The 17,133-nt window shown below is 40.4% G+C and overlaps 1 protein-coding gene across 1 annotated transcript in view; it reads right to left on the bottom strand.

Annotated features, from left to right (window-relative positions):
• The window catches only part of LOC306858711 (plexin-B2-like), a 105,461-nt gene extending 88,601 nt beyond the window's left edge, over positions 1-16,860 (bottom strand). The window contains exon 1 of the mRNA XM_079399378.1: positions 16,723-16,860. The gene's annotated coding sequence lies outside the window, so the exon portion shown is untranslated. The remainder of the gene's footprint in view (positions 1-16,722) is intronic.
• Positions 16,861-17,133: the final 273 nt, after the last annotated feature.

Raw genomic sequence — 17,133 nt, 5'->3', positions numbered from 1 at the left:
GGAGAAAGAGACACTCTCTCTAAGCTAATAAAGTTGAGACTAACTGCATATTACTTATGTCACAGTGTGAGAACATGAGAAGCCGAGATTAACTCTACCCACAATGCACTGCACAAGTGCTTAATGTAAAGACAAGTAGTATGTGTTCCTAGAACAACATTCCTATTAAATAATAATTTTCTGAGTGATTGTTTCTTAATGCATGTACTATTACATTTTGGTGGATGCTTACAATGACTTTGACTAGATCTATTCATTTATTTATAAAATACTATAAATGTAATTTATGCATACACTGATTTGTATATTTTCTTTGATTAGCATATTTTATATTTAAACAATTAAATTACTTAAATTGAATGGCAAAAAAAAAGGAGAAATTGTTGAACCACTGATGTCACATGGACTATTTAAACAATGTCTTTACTACCTTTCTGGGCCTTGAATGTGGTAGTTGCATTGCTGTCTATGAAGGGTTAAAAAGCTCTCAGATATTATCAAAAATATCTTAATTTGTGTTCCGAAGATGAACCTAGGTCTTGAAGGGTTTGAACAACATGAGGGTAAGTAATTAATAACAGAATTTTCATTTTTGGGTGAATTAACCCTTTAAGTAGTTTGGCAAAAACCTTTATCAAAGTTATTTTATTTTATTTTTAATATTTTATCCTGAAAAACTACTTTTTAAAACCCATATTTTTCTCAAAATTAAGACGTGTACACTCATGCATTCAGATACAAGGAAAGTATGCTATTGCTTGTTGTAAAGTGTTGCACAACCAATATTAATACAAAATAAAGTTACAAACTTGGTACATGCGTTTTAAACAAAATTAAAACAAATAAAAAAATATTCTTTAATCCTCAAATAAAGATAAAAACATATGCATATTTATAAATTTTTTTGAGCCAATAATCTGCTCTGCCTCTGTTGTTTCAACCCCCCATATGCATGCATTATGGCTCAAGGACACCACAGAAGAACCTTGTTAAGCCGGGGTGGAGCGAGTAAGATTGGATTCAGACTCATACCAAACACACTGAATTACATTATTGATCACAAGACAGAAAGGTTATGAAAGAGCCATGGGGGCTACACCAGCATTCAATCTGTGAAGCAAGAGTATCAGTGAGTCCCAAGAGAGCATGGGGTGCTCTGTCGGACAATTCATAGCACACGCACACACAGTGTGGCTTTATAATTGATTAAAACTGGCTCAGAGGGCAACTGGTGTGCAGACCCTCATGCATAATTCCTGATCTGTGCCTGGGATGCACTGAAACACTCCTTATGATAATCTCCCATCAGTCCTTGGAGACGTACAGAGAAAAGAATGTAGGGTAACAGGTCTGTTTTCTTGCGGGACAGAGTGACCAGTGCTTTTATTACACAGGAAGGCTAACTAGGCCACGCTACAAACGAAGAGAAGTGATCGTGGACACACTCGCACGCACTTCGTGTTGACAGAAGCCGGCTGGAGCTCTTATCTCGGTGGAATGTGCAGCGGCCACAGCCTGATAAGAGCTGGTGTTCCAGAGGTCGTTCGAGCGCTTAAGCAACGGCCAGGCGGAAAGGGGGAATGACGCTACAAAGCAAACCGGCTCACTATCTTGGGTTTTGTTATGCATTTGAACGCGTGCGCTAGCGTTATTTCTAGCTTTGGAGTTTGTTGCGTCATCTTGAGCAGCTGTCAGTGGTTTGTTTTACATCTGAGGGATGTTTTTCCTAAAGACGGTTCAGGAGATGAGAGATGCTTTAGATCGTCTGGCCACGATCCCAGGTCATGGTAACCACATCATCAAACCGCTATGATGTCAAAAAATAAAAGCAGAACCTGACTCGAGAACATTTGGGAATGTTTCTCCGTAAGGTACTTTCCATTACTTGGGCTATGCAACCAACTAGGATTAATTACGTATATTAAACTGAGGAATTTACACTTAGCTCTGGTCTGTACTGCTCACTAGAGAGACAGCATGCTGAGAAGAAAGAAAGCAGAGAGAGGGAAAGAGGGGGTAGGGAAATATGGGACATTCCAACTAGTGAACACTTTAAAGATGGAAATGTACTCTAGTTTGCAAGACGTGATTGTTTTGCTAACAGAGACGACTCGGTTAACAAGCTTGATATGCTTTCTTGTGTTACGGTCACAGTAACAAGTCTCAGTCTTCATAGAGCCATCTTCAAATGTGCCATTAAAACAGATGTGCTATTATCAGTAATAGTAGTGTATACACAAGATGGACAACTTGTACAAAAGTATTTGGGCAAAACCATAACAATTACTGTGAAAATGCTGCCTTTCAGCTAAAAAAAGCCAGTGGATTTAGTGAGAGACACTGTTTGTTTGTTTACTCTTAAACAGACTAGCTAGGCCAGTCTGAATGACTAGCCTTTTAGCATGATTTAAATGAAACAATACTTACTGCTGATTTGAAAAATATCAGTAAAACAATGAGTTTTAGCCATTCCTCATTCTAATAAACAGGTATTTGCTGCCCTTGTACGCCTATTATCTTAGAAATAGGCTATTCTTATCATAGAAAATCAAGATGGCCTAGTTTTCATATTCAGGAAGCTAGTTATAAACATACTAACAAGATTCTCTACAATAAGAGATGTGTCCAACATTAACTATAGAAGACGACGACAGCTTACGGTCAGTAACAGCTGTACGTTCTCCTTTGGTAAAACTGAGAATCCAACACTTGTGTGACATTGTTACTTTATTATTTGACACTTTCACACACTTGTGGAAAGTGCATTTCAGGCTTAATTCCGGTTGTTGTCGTTTTCTCCCATGTAAACATATTATTTTGTCTCATACTTCCAATAATCATCTAGTTCATTGTTTAGATGAAAATATCTAGGTAACTTGTTATTATTCAGGCAGCTAATTATAAAAGGTGGCTAGGCCATAACCGTAGTCTCTTTTTATGACTGAAAGAGGAAACTAACCATAGAAGAAAACGGTTTACGTTAAAGCCTGCTTTAGCTCCCCGTGTGACAACACTGAGAATTTAACACATACTTGTGTAACGTTAATACTAACGATTTGACATTTCAGAGCAGCCCTTCAGAACACACTTTGTGCAAGTAAAATTCCAAAAAGGCCTTAAAATTCTGTCATAAAAATATGCTGTTCCTTTAACCATGAAGTGTTATTTCTGTGTCTCATCTACACTGGAACGCAAACTCAGCTAAGTGTTTTACCCCATAAGTGGCATGAGGTACAGACTACGCAATAAAGAAAACATCGATAAGGAAGGAATGGGGAAACTAGAGAGAATGACTATCGGAAGCTTTTTTTAATGATCTGTAATGAAGCCTGTTGGAGTTCAGTACTACCAAGCTTGGTTTGTAAAAATAGAACTTTACACTTTACAGCCCACAATGATGTTGTGCTTTTGCTGAATGAGTCAGTTAAAGAGACTCTCGTCTAAGCGTGTGTGAAGGAAGAGATGAGGTCAGGCCTACGAGAGCAGGACTGTTACATTCGGTTCCGTTTAATAGCTAGTGGTGCAGTGGGTCACTTTGATGAACGCTGGGACGCTGTCAGGGAATTCTGGGAAAGCTGCTGTGGTCAGAGCTGGAAACAAGCGACGAGAATGAGAAAGGGAATGACAGAGAGCAAAAGAGAGGGAGAGGAGAAGGCATCCAGCCAACATCAGGCGGGCAGCAAGCCAGCATACAGGAAATTAAGCTCATGAGCTGAAACAGAGACTCTGACCACACAAACATACACGCAACACATTCACGCAACAAAATTATGCCATTTATGTATGAGCATTTATACGTGAAATCGGTTAAATCTCCATTTTACGCATGGACTCATATTTCTCCCCATTTCTCATGCATACGTGGACACGCTCTACATTATCTGTTCACCGTATCTTTGAAACCGATGGGAAACAGACAGTGTGTGAGTGTGTGTTAAGAGAAAAAAAATTTCCCATATAGATTAACTTGGAAATTCCAGACGAGATTCAGAGCCCAACAGGGCAGAGATTGCAACAACAAATGCATCACTACTAATATTAGTCATACTTAGGGTTAGAGATTTGAACAAACCTCAAATGTAAGTATTAATCTTGACCATATAACTCGACTTGCACCATTTGTGCTTAAAACATGAACTATACAATTATGCTGTATACAATTATGTGGTTTGTTCAGAAGTTGTGTGCTATTACTTGTTTAACTAACCTTATCTAAAAGACAAGAATAATTGTCTCTAAATGGCTGCGTTTTATGCAGTCTGAAGAGCATAAAAACACTAAAAATCTTTTTGGAATGAGACTCAGTCTGAATGATGAGATTGGATTTCAAATAGTTTTTTTCCTTTTCTGGATTTCAACATACATGCAATATCATAAAAAAGGTCTCAGGTGTTGTATAAGGAAGTCTCATGGCAATATCATGACTATAGCAACCAACAAAATATACCCGATATTAATTACACTGGCTCAACAAACAGATTTCACTTGCAAAATGACCATGCCATCAAGGAGTCGAAAGATCAGATTTGAAAAGCAAACCAGTTTTGTGTGTAGTGTAAACATCAAAACTTGGCCAATAAGAAACCACTTAGCAACATCTCAGCAACCACATATAGCAACAGGCTAAAAAAAAAAAAAAAAAAAAAAACACACATTTTAGCAACCTTAGAAACTATTAGAGGTCGAACAATAGCAGATTTTACCAATAACAATAAATAGGTTAGACGGACCATAACACTCCAAGTGAAATAGTCCAGAACTTTATTACAAAAATTTAAAAAATAAAAACAAATAACATTACCACATATCATCACTCTGAATATTCACAGACCTATACAGAACACAGAACAGAAAATGAAAAACTAGTTTTATGTAACTAGTTTTATTTAAATTTTATACAGTTATGTATCATTTTTTATTGCTAGTTATTTTTATTCACTAAATTTTTTGTTGAAAGCCAACTATTATGCATTTCTCTTTTTATAGTTTTATTTTATTTATCATTTATTTTTTTTGTATTTTATTCCTATATTTTATTCACAACATTTTGAGGGGGGAAAGCAGGTTACTTTGGTAATGCATAGCTAATCATCTCTGACCGGTGGGTAACGCTCTGTGTGTGTACTGCATTGATGTGTCAAAATGAACACTGCAGCACATACTTATCACACACTCTTGGAAGTCCATAACTGTGCTAGTTCACTCCGCGGGGAGCATGGGGTGATTTACTAACCATTAAATAGAACTGGAGGCAAGTGGAGGTCAATCAGTTAACTTCCCAAGTTAGCAGCGCTCTGTCTCGCTCCCTCCTCCCGTCTCCGTTCAGAAATCAACAAAGTTTATACACAATCAGTGAAGATTCACAGAAGGGATGTGTAAAACAACATATTTTCAATAATGATTAGTTGTTATCTTGTCTAAATGACTAATCGGTCTTAAAGAAGCCATGTTTATCATTCATGTTTACCAAACCCTAATCAGGAAGATGACATGTCATATGACTCATGATAACCACTGACATTATCACATCAGTTCCTTTTCAAAACTTCCAGAACTTTGTGGAAGTGACACATTCCAGTCAGGAATCTATGGGAGTTTCCAAACTGACAGCACACAGTGATAGGATCATCTGTGACCATGAGAACCAGTCCTGCTGTGACTCCTCCCCTTCAATAATTCATGATTTGACAGTTGAGGTTTAAATGACCTTGGCCTCCAGCTGTTACTCATGTACCCTCCTCATTCCCCAAGATAAACACATGTAAGAACGCACATTTAAACAAACACTAATCCCATCATTCCAAGCCCGAAACGTGCTTGCGGTTATTAGCATCTCTCATAGTCAACAGGACAAAAAAGGGCAAACTTATAAAATCTTTTCAATTCATATACATATCATCACGCCAACAGCCCCAGAAGCAGCCTGTCTCCGTAATTAATATTACTGAACCTGGGAAAAAAGGGAAGAGGAAATATCCTACATCTCAGGGCTATTGGCACAGCACAGCAGGATGAAATATTAGCAGTATTTTAAAGGTGATAATTAAAATTAAAGCTCAGTGTGAGGAAATTGGACTGTTTGAGGATTAACAGCAGCACCGCTGATGCCCGTGGAGGAATTAAATCCCACTGTGTCAATGTTATCGAGGAGCAATTCACCAGTACATATCAGAGACACAAAAGGCCAACTAACAGGTCTTTAAAGCAGCTTTTCCATTCAGCAGAAAAAAAACAAAAAGCAAAATACATTTGAATTGTTAACATACAGCTGCAGTAAAATGAATAAAAATATCCAAAAGAGGTCATGGGGTCACAATAAAATCCCTAGTAAAAAAGAAATTAATTTAAAATGCATTTATTTCATACTAAATCAAATCTACGAACATATTTACTGACATAACTCGAGACTCACTGATATAAAAATTATTAAACTTTAATTGGCATATTACTTGTGCACAATGCACTTTTCTTAATATTACTGTCACTTTTGATGAGGATTGTATGATCTTTGAATAATATCAGACTCTAAATGCAAAATATTTAAAGTGTAGCTTAAGTATACTTGCAATAGTTCCACTTTAGCACAATCAAATATACTAAGTATATCTTTAATTGGACTTCAGCACTGCTTCTGCACAATTAAAGTGCATTAAGTACAAAATAAGTTGTTCCAATTTAGCAGACTTCCAAGTATACCAGTTTAGTATACTAAAAGTAGAATTGCAGGACATTTTATTAAGTACATAAACACAAAAATGCATTTGTAGTATACTTAGCATGATAGAAATTTAAGTACATTTAAGTATATTCATTTTTCACTAGCTATGAGGGACATTTGTGTCCCGTGTTTAAGAAATACAGCAATTGTTTTGAAAATATACCACAAATGTCATTTTAAAAATGGTCATTTTTATATAACACCATTAATTTGATTAAATAAAAATAATAAATATATACACATTTTATAAAGAAAAAAAACATCTAAAACATTGATTGTAGAAGTTAACTCAAATAAAATTACATGTCACATTATTATTATCATCAATTTATCATATACAGGTTTGCATTTCCTACATTATGATCTCAAAATGTCTACCCTGTTGCCATGATTTTGTATAACAAGTATCAATCTGATAAAAGGGATGTTTGTCAAAATGTTTGCATTAACGTTCTATATGAAGCACTTTGTAGAACCACTACCCTGAGCTTCTACTGCAATGTCAAATTAAACTGTACACAATATCAACTGTTACTTTTCTGAATCCATAATTACTTTGCAACACACTGATAAAGCACAAATGTATTTGACAGTGTTAAAAATTACTTTATAAAACTGGAAAAGCCAGCCGCTTTATACAAAGACTCCATGAATCAGCCATATGTCAATTCACATGGGCCTCATTTTTGGCCAGAGCCAAAGACCATGGGACAGTTCCAAGTGTTTTTGTGTATTCAAGATTTAGATCTACAGGACTCAAAGGGATGTGTTTATATAAACCGTGCATGCCATTTTTGCACGGCTGCGGCTACCATTGAGTTCCTGCACGGTTCATCCAGTCGCACCGTTACGCAAGTGCATTCATCATCCAAATCAGATGGAGCTAAATACAGAAAAGCAGCGTCTGCTTTGAAGTTCTGCAAATGAGAAGCACTTGACTGACATTAGGGCAGAGCTGAATAGATGTTGCAACCTCTCTCTCGCTCTCTCTGTCTCCTGGCAAGCAGCGACTAAAACATGTTCTTGTTTTTTTAAGGACCCCGAATAAAAAGCACGCTGGAACTCAGTTGGAGGGTCTTCAAAACAGCAATAGTTTCAATCTTGGAGGCCTCTTAAAACAGAGCGAGTCTGTAAGGACAAGCACCTTGTTCAATAACCGCTCAGTCAATGGACTTTTGTTAGGATTGTGTAACGTTGTAAAACCCGGGTCAAAGTCCTCATGTTTCGGGCTGAAAGAGATTTAGCGTTCATAGAAGCGTAAAGTGACCCCGAAGAGCTCGCCGATTGAATTCAGAATAAAAGACGCTGGACGTTTTGCTCTAGAAAACAAACAATAAACCTAATGGAGATCGTGATTACATTAGAACTGGTCTTTTGCGGTACAGATCAGGCTACTTTTTAGGCTAATAAAGGTGGTGAATAGATGAGTGAATGAAGCAATCAATCATCTTAATGGCCATTTTGGTTCATTATGAGCTTTTGTCAGACATTAGCCATGGAGGAAGAGACAGCCAGACAGGACGACAGGTTGCAGGGTTTGTGGGGGGCTCCATATGTGTTGTGAGACACCATAGGAGACTGGGGCTTAAGATGGCGCCGGTGAGATCGGCTGCCGTCACGACTGCTCCGACCAAACTTTGTCTTTTTTTGTTATTTTTTCGTATTGTTAACTATAAACACCGGTTTCTTTTTGTAAGATGGCCATTCTTACATACGACAGGGCCACTCTTATTTCTATTGGTGCACAATGCACTAACCTTTCGCCGATTTTGAACCCGGACCCATCCTGGCCAAGCGAGATCCTGAGGAGGAACAAAGGACCCGACCCGTACCGGCGTCCTCGAGGGAAACGAGCCGGCGTCAGGAACAGGCTGAGGGCTCGCGCACACCGCGCTCCCTTACCAAGTGTCCTGCTCGCCAATGTCCAGTCGCTGGATAACAAACTCGATGACCTCAGGGCAAGAGTCAGGTTCCAGAGGGACATTCGGGACTGCAACCTTCTCTGCTTCACCGAGACATGGCTGAACCCAGCGGTACCAGACCACGCCATCCAGCCGGCCGAGTTCTTCTCGGTTTACCGCATGGACAGAACGCTGGACTCGGGGAAGACTAGGGGAGGTGGAGTATGTCTGATGGTGAACAAACACTGGTGTGACGGCGCGAGCATTGTTCCCCTCTCACGCTCCTGCACACCGAATCTTGAACTTCTGACCATCAAATGTCGCCCTTTTTATCTCCCTCGGGAATTTAGCTCGGTCATCGTCAGTGCCGTTTATATTCCACCTCAAGCGGACACGGACACTGCGATATGGGATTTACATGAAACACTACACCTTCACCAGACACAGCACCGGGACGCCGCATTCATTGTTTTGGGAGATTTCAACAGTGCCAACCTCAAGCGTGCACTGCCGAACTTCCATCAGCACATCAGCTGCCCCACCAGGGGCGAAAGGACATTAGATCACTGTTACACCCCATACAAGAACAGCTACAAGGCACAGTCACAACCACCGTTTGGGAAATCGGACCACGCCGCCATCTTCCTCATGCCTGTTTACAAACAGAGGCTGAAACAGGAAGCCCCGGTGCAGAGGGAGGTCCAACGCTGGACGGACCAATCGGTGGCCGCTCTGCAGGACGCGCTAGATGACGCAGACTGGGACATGTTCCGGCGCAGCTCTGATGACGTCAGCTTGTTTACGGAAGCGGTTGTGGGATTTATAGAGAAACTAATGGATGATACGGTGCAGAAAACCATCATCAGGACGTTTCCCAACCAGAAGCCGTGGGTGGATAAAACCATCCGCGACGCCCTGAGATCCCGCTCCGCTGCCTACAACACAGGGCTCATCACCGGGAACATGGATGATTACAAGGCTGCATCTTACAGCGTGCGCAGATCGGTGAAGGAGGCGAAGCAGCGCTACGGGAGGAAACTAGAGTCGCAATTCCAACATGGCGACTCTAGGAGCCTGTGGCAGGGACTTAGAACCATCACGGACTATAAAACACCACCCTCCAGATCGGGGAATGCGGACGCCTCTCTGGCTGACGAGCTGAACACTTTTTATGCTCGCTTCGAGGCTGCAGCTAATCACGCTAACGGCGCTAGCAGTGCTAACTGCATGCACGCTGAGGAAGCCGGTGAGGACAACGTATTCACCATCACGGAGCATGACGTGAGGAGGGCATTCAAGAGAGTGAACATCAGGAAGGCAGCAGGACCAGATGGCATCACAGGTCGGGTTCTGAAGGCCTGCGCTGACCAGCTAGCACCGGTGTTCACCGAGATCTTCAACCTCTCCCTGGAACAGTCCATAGTCCCCTCATGCTTTAAGCAGTCCACCATTGTTCCTGTCCCCAAGAAACCGCAGCCCACCTGCCTAAACGACTATCGCCCTGTAGCCCTCACATCAGTGGTGATGAAGTGCTTTGAGAGACTGGTCAGAGACTTCATCATTGCATCACTACCAGACACACTGGATCCACTACAGTTTGCATACAGACATAACCGCTCCACGGAGGATGCCATCTCACACCTCCTCCACACCACAACAAGTCACCTGGACTGCAGAAAAGGGAATTATGTAAAAATGCTGTTTGTGGACTACAGTTCAGCGTTTAACACCATAATTCCCTCCACACTCACCTCCAAGTTGGAGGTCCTTGGTCTCAGCACATCCTTGTGCCAATGGATCTCCAGCTTCCTGAAGGACAGACAGCAAGCCGTACGGATGGGTAAACACACCTCATCCTCCATCACCCTAAGCACTGGAGCCCCTCAAGGTTGTGTTCTGAGCCCCCTGCTGTACTCACTGTACACTTATGACTGTGTGGCCACTTCCAACTCCACCACCATCATTAAGTTTGCTGATGACACTGTTGTGTTGGGCCTGATCTCAGACAACGACGAGACGGCCTACATACAGGAGATTAAGAACCTGGAGAGTTGGTGCCAGGTGAATAGTCTACACCTGAACATCAGCAAAACTAAGGAGCTGATAGTGGACTTCAGTACGAAGCAGGAGCGGTCGTACCAGCCGATCACGATCAGCGGGACTCCAGTGGAGAGAGTGGACAGCTTCAGATACCTGGGTGTTCACATCACGCAGGACTTGACTTGGTCCTGTCATACCAGCACCCTGGTGAAGAAGGCCAGGCAGCGTCTGTACCATCTGAGACGCTTAAAGGACTTTAGACTTCCCTCTCGGGTGCTTAAGACTTTTTACACCTGCACCATCGAGAGCGCCCTGACGGGCAGCATCACTTCCTGGTTCGGGAACTGCACTATGCAGGACAGACGAGCCCTCCAGAGGGTGGTGCGTTCAGCGGAACGTACCATTCACACCGAGCTCCCTAACCTGCAGGACATCTACAGCAAGCGGTGCCTGACCAGGGCCAGGAAGATAGTGAAGGACCTCAGCCATCCCAACAATGGACTCTTTTCTCTGCTGCGTTCAGGGAGACGCTTCCGCTCCATGAAGGCGAACACAGAGAGAATGAGGAGGAGCTTCTTCCCGCAGGCCATTCGGAGTCTAAACCACTCTCCACTCTAATCACATCACCCCACACTTCCACTTTGCACATTTTTCAAGTACAATCTGCACTAATTTGTAGAAGGTACGGAAGGATAAATGAGTGGGACTTACATACCATTTGTCTTTGTCTTTAGTATCCTTTTACTCACTTATACACTTTACTGCACTGCACAGCACAGCACACGGACACTTTATCACTGACATACACTTTACTTTTTATAGAATCTATATAGAATCATATTCTATTTTTTATTCTCATATCTATTTGTTATTTTATTTTATTGCTAGTTTATTCTGTATATATGGTTACTGTACTTTTTCTATTTGTATTTTTGTAAACTTGAGGTTTTTCTAATTTTGTTGGACAATTTGTTGGACAGTCGTACAATACATTTCACTACATGTCGTACTACGTATGTATATGTATGTGACAAATAAAATTTGAATTTGAATTTGAATTTGGGGGATTTGGTATTGTGTGTGTGTCCCCAAGAGACTTACAGCTGTCACTCAGATGTAGGAGCAGAAGTGTGATCTCACCTCACACACTCTATGACACCTGCTGACACCACCCACATGTTTGGCCACACACACACACACACACACACACTTTTCCCAGTCTGACAGAAATGTACACACCTGCAAAAACAGCTAATGGATCTGCTGTTGGTGACAGGTTCCTAAACAAACCGTTTAAAAGCCAAGAGGCCGTCTCGAGCGAACCCTGAAATGCACCAGAGACATTACTGTGAAAATTCGCTCCGTCACTCTCGGTGTGACGCTGATACCGAGTTACTAATTAATACGATCAACTAATTTAGACACACTGCCCACCCTCAAACACACACACACTGAAGTCACACCCACGGACATGACAAGCGTAATAAAAAAAAAAAACACAGAGCAAACATGCCTAGTATTCATTGTAAAGAGGATGGATGACCGTCAGACAGATCCAGTTTGTCAGAAACTTGCACAAACAAAACAGAAGAAGTGTTAATGACCTTTACACAAAGTTCCAACATCACCAGACTCTCTACGCGTTCAGAACTCTTTCTAATGTAAAAATTCACTTTAGAATAAAAGTTATAGGAGCTGATATCCTCATATCGGTCAATTTAGGTTCCTTAAAAACATCAATTATATTGATCTCTAATAACCTTTTATTTCATTCTTAGTCCAGCACTGCGCATTGATTTACCTGCCAGGCTAATTATTCAGGCGATACTTGGCCAGTAACGGTGGCCACTGGTGCAACTGACAAATTTGCCAGTTTTTAAGCCTTGTCAATTAAAAAAAAAATTGAATAAGCAGGCTTGAATTTCTGCTAGGTATGTACCACAGATCTATACTATATTGACTAGATATATAAAGAACAAAACACTTTTTTTAAAAAAAGTCAATTTAACAACAGCCTTAAAAAGTAAAAACAAAAAAAATGCATTTAAAGTCAATCATGTATTTTCAGATATTTTTAACTGATAAATAGACAATAAAAAAAAAGATATACTAAAATAAAAACAAATTAAAATAAAATTAGATTTTTTTTTTTAATTCTAAAATTTTGAAAGTCTGTGAATAATAGATATGGCACCAACATTTCTAGTCGCAATTGCCATCATACTGCATTAGCATTACATCAGCTACCCTGCTCTCTAGGTATCAGCTGATGAAAAATCCATATTGATCGAGCACTAACAGTCGAGTGAAACAGCTCTTATATCGTAGAACTCTCTCAGAAAAGCAGGTCTATGCCTTCTCAGTATGGAAGGACACCTGTGCGGTTATCTATACACAAATCAATGACTGCTGAAGCGTGTGACTGAATATAAACAACATTTAGGAGAAGCACAAGCACAAATTCCCATGATCCTACAACATATTATCTCTCATGATGAGCATTAATGCACCAGGCATTCCAGGCCAACAGTTTAAACGGAAGTCTGAAGCAAACATAACCTTTGTTCCCTGATAACGCACAAGAAGGCCGATGCGAGCAAATGAATCTGCTGCTCCAACCCCAGAAGACGTGAGCTGTAGGACATCATAACATGCCCTGGCATGTCTCCATCTCACACGTCCTCTCCACCTCACTCCCAATAATTAAATATGATGCCCAAAAGCCACATTCTGATTTAAATAAAGCAGAATGGAGGGGGGATATGAGGTTGTATCAGGCATTGTGGCGAAGTGGCGGCTTCTCGATAGACATCGGCTTTTTCATTATTCTCAGCACAATCTACCAGTGCAGATCCATTAGCGTGACATAGGCCTAAATTAGCACCCTTAGAAATCCATTAGCGTCACTGTACACAAGGATTCAGAGCTGAAGTGCTTTTCTCAGACTGACAAGATGTTTGCTTCTATTGCAACAGCCGACAGAGAAGGGCAACCTGCAGAAGGTTGTTCTGGGGCATGCGGGATTACAAAGGTTAGTTGACCTCAAAGAGACTTAATCACAGTTCATGAGTGAATCACACTTTTGAGTTAATTTTTTTTAATGAACTGGCCGATACAGTTCACAAAACCAGCCAGAATGATCCATTCATGAATCAAACTGATCCGTTTCTCAAGTTCCCTCACTGACTCGATCCCTTCGTGGTTAACATCAATTACCAATGACAAAAACATTTTAAAATAAGTCCTGTTTATGGTGTCATGGTGACTTTTTGAAGAACAACCTGGCCAGTCTTTAATATAAGACAGTAAATGAGCATTATGACCATTAAAGTACAATAAAGGTATTAAAAAGGAAGTTCATATGAATTTTGCAATATATTCCATGTCTTCTAAAGACATTCAATACCTTGCCATCAACCTTATTGAGAATGTACGAATGAATCACTCTTTTGAATCAAATCTTTTTAATGAATTGGTTGATCCAGTTCACAAAACCAGCCTGAATGATCCATTCATGAATCAAACTGATCCGTTTCTCAAGTTCCACACACTGACTCAACAACATCATTTACCAGTTTTGTATGTTGTCAAGGTAACTTTTTCAAGAACATCCTCCTGGCCAATCTTTTTAAAATAAGACAGAGTTAACAAATTAAAAATAATTTTGAATCAATTAATCAGTTGATCCTGTTCATAAACCAGCCTTAATGAATCAAAATCTATTGCATGGCTTCAGAATATTTCAAATTAAAGCACAAAACTCATTTTTATGACACAATGATGCTTTTGCAACATTCTTTGTAACTAAATGAAAAAGAGCAATAAGTAAATTCTTCAAAACACTCCACGGAAGTATCTCATGGGTTTGAAAACAGCATGAAGGTGATTAAAATATAAATTTGCATTTTTAGGTGAGCCTTCCCTTTAAGATAGATGTGCTGTTCTGAGATCTGTTTATGCATGACTAAGCATATTATTTTATATTATTCAAAAATTGTGCCCACAGCATGAATAGAAAATTAATCATTAGAGTTACATAATTATGAGCAACAGTAGAAGTACCTTCAAAAAAAAGAGAAAACGTATTCAAATAAAATTCTACTCCTGCGCCAAGAGTGTTCTTGATAAACATAATGCAGAGCGGCAGAAAGAAAAGCCATTGTGATTAGCTCATAACTGAGTGGGCTGTTCAGGAAGTGAGAATGACTGAGTGAACATTCAGACCACAGGTGGGCTTATCCAGGAGGCCCGGCAGAGATGTGCGAACAAGGACAAGGAACCCACAAACACAGATACATACTGTACACACTCTCTTTAATGCCAGTTATTCAGCATTATCACTCTCATAACAATCAACACTCTGATATCACAGACCAAAGGACCTGTTGAGACACAAATCAGTGACTCAAAACAGGAAGATTAGGGTTTCACGTGATTATCATGATTCTTTAATCAAGCCAGCTCCATGTTCTATGGGCGACATGAACAAACACAAACACACAAAGTCCTCAGGAATTGGATGAATGAGGCCACTGTGTACTGGGTGCATGTCCCTCGACAAGAAACACAAATAAACACAGTCATTGCTCGTAAGAGATGAAGAATGGAGGAAGAAAGAGGGGTAAAAAGAGCGTACTCTCTCTCCACGCGGTCTGTTTTTGGCCATTGATCTTTGACCTTGAGGGGGGCGGATGACTTCCTGCAATGAATCCCTCAAGCAAGAGGAACGTTCTCATATGGAAGAATCAAAACGAAGTGAGGGCTTAAGGGCTTAAGTGAGGGCCTTCGAAGGGCTTAAGCACACAAATGGAGATATTTCCCAGAAACACTGTATTTGTGTAAAAAACGCGTTGCTCGCCATTACTTTTTAATGAATTGTAAAATTAACTAGCAATTTCTGAGTGAAAATTGTTTCTATGCCAATTTCCACTGTATCAGATGCTGTTTGTAAATCAACGTCCATTTGGAATAGCAATCCAGGTGAGCTTTGCCGCTGAGCAAGTGAGCATCACTATAAATGTAAACTTGGACTTGAACTTTCAAGTAAAAAGGTCCGCCAGTTAAGCAAAGCTTCAAAGTATGCCTTTAACTCATAGACAAACATTCAAAGTGACTCCACTGCAATACAAACAGCAACGCAGCCACCCAATTACAGAGCAGAGAGAAATTTGATTACCTCATTATAGTTGATTTTATCACAACAGCTTGTATAATATGAGAGCTGGGTGTAATTGGGGAAATAAACAAGCCAGGAGAAAATGAAATGAAGGTAAGTGAAACTCATTGAACGATGACAACAGGAACAGAGATACTGTAGCTCTGCTTTCTGCTCCATCCACAGTCTGTGACAAATGGTTCACGGTCAAACACAACAGGTATTACTAAATATCCCATCATTAATCCTTGTTTTACATCACGAAAGTGCATCTTAGGTGGGGTAGTGCTAGTTCCACTATTAGGACAGCATATGTCAAGCATCAGCTCAGTGTTAAGAGGAACAAACATCCGGCTAAAGCAAACAGAATGAGCAAAGGATAGTTTGAGTTATCAACAACATGCTAACATGTCATGTGTAAACCCGAAAATCTTGTTTCTTAAAGACTTTAGCGGATTGAAGGCAAATATGTGCTGCCGATCAGAAGCCAATGTGGCATTTATAAATCTTATATCATGGTATGATAAGATGTTTTTATTTTCACAAATAGACATGTTTTTAGATATGCACTACTATTGTACCCAGTGCCATGGTAATCTTGGAAATACCCTGTAATACCATGTAAACACCATGGTAAAGAATGTCAGTACTCCTTAATGCTTTTGTTTTAAGTGTTACAAAGCTTCAAAAACGGTGACTGAGAATCCACTTAAATCTATTGCTTCGATCTGCTTTATTTTGAAAGAACTGTCACAAATGTAGCGATAACAGTTAAAGTCTGAAGAAGGCACGCGCAAGACTCAAGAAAATAAAACGATTAGACGTTGTTTTAAACGTTTAGAAACATGCGCGGCTTAGAAATGTAAACCACGCAGATAAAACAAACAGAAAGTTGAACGCTCACTCACCTTTCTGAGAAACAACTCGCGACGGCAGATCAAGATTTGTGCTCGCAAACTGCCAGAGAGCGATCGCGAGCAAAGCTTCACATTATTCGTCTTCCAAGTGGATCACTGGAGCTAGTAGAAAAATAGAGTATTCCTTGCGAAAAGCCGGGGAGGCAGGACACTTTGTTTGGGAAATTCGAAGAAGTATGGGCGACGTTGGGAATCCAGCGTCGAAAACAATTCCTGGCTTTTCCACGCCCTGTAGGCTGAGCTTCAGACAAGCCGCCAGGTGCGAGTGATATATGAATGTTCAGGGGTACCTGTGTGAGTTTTGAAGGAAAGCCGGTGAAGTAAAAGTCCCCACGGGTGATGTATGAGGACACAGGACTCATCTGGACCTGCCCCGATTGACCAGAGGGAGCACTCTCGCAC

The sequence above is a fragment of the Barbus barbus genome (assembly GCF_936440315.1).
Source record: "Barbus barbus genome assembly, chromosome: 39".
NCBI lineage: Eukaryota > Metazoa > Chordata > Actinopteri > Cypriniformes > Cyprinidae > Barbus > Barbus barbus.
Note: the sequence above shows the minus strand (reverse complement) of the source record. Positions and strands in the feature narration are given on the sequence as shown.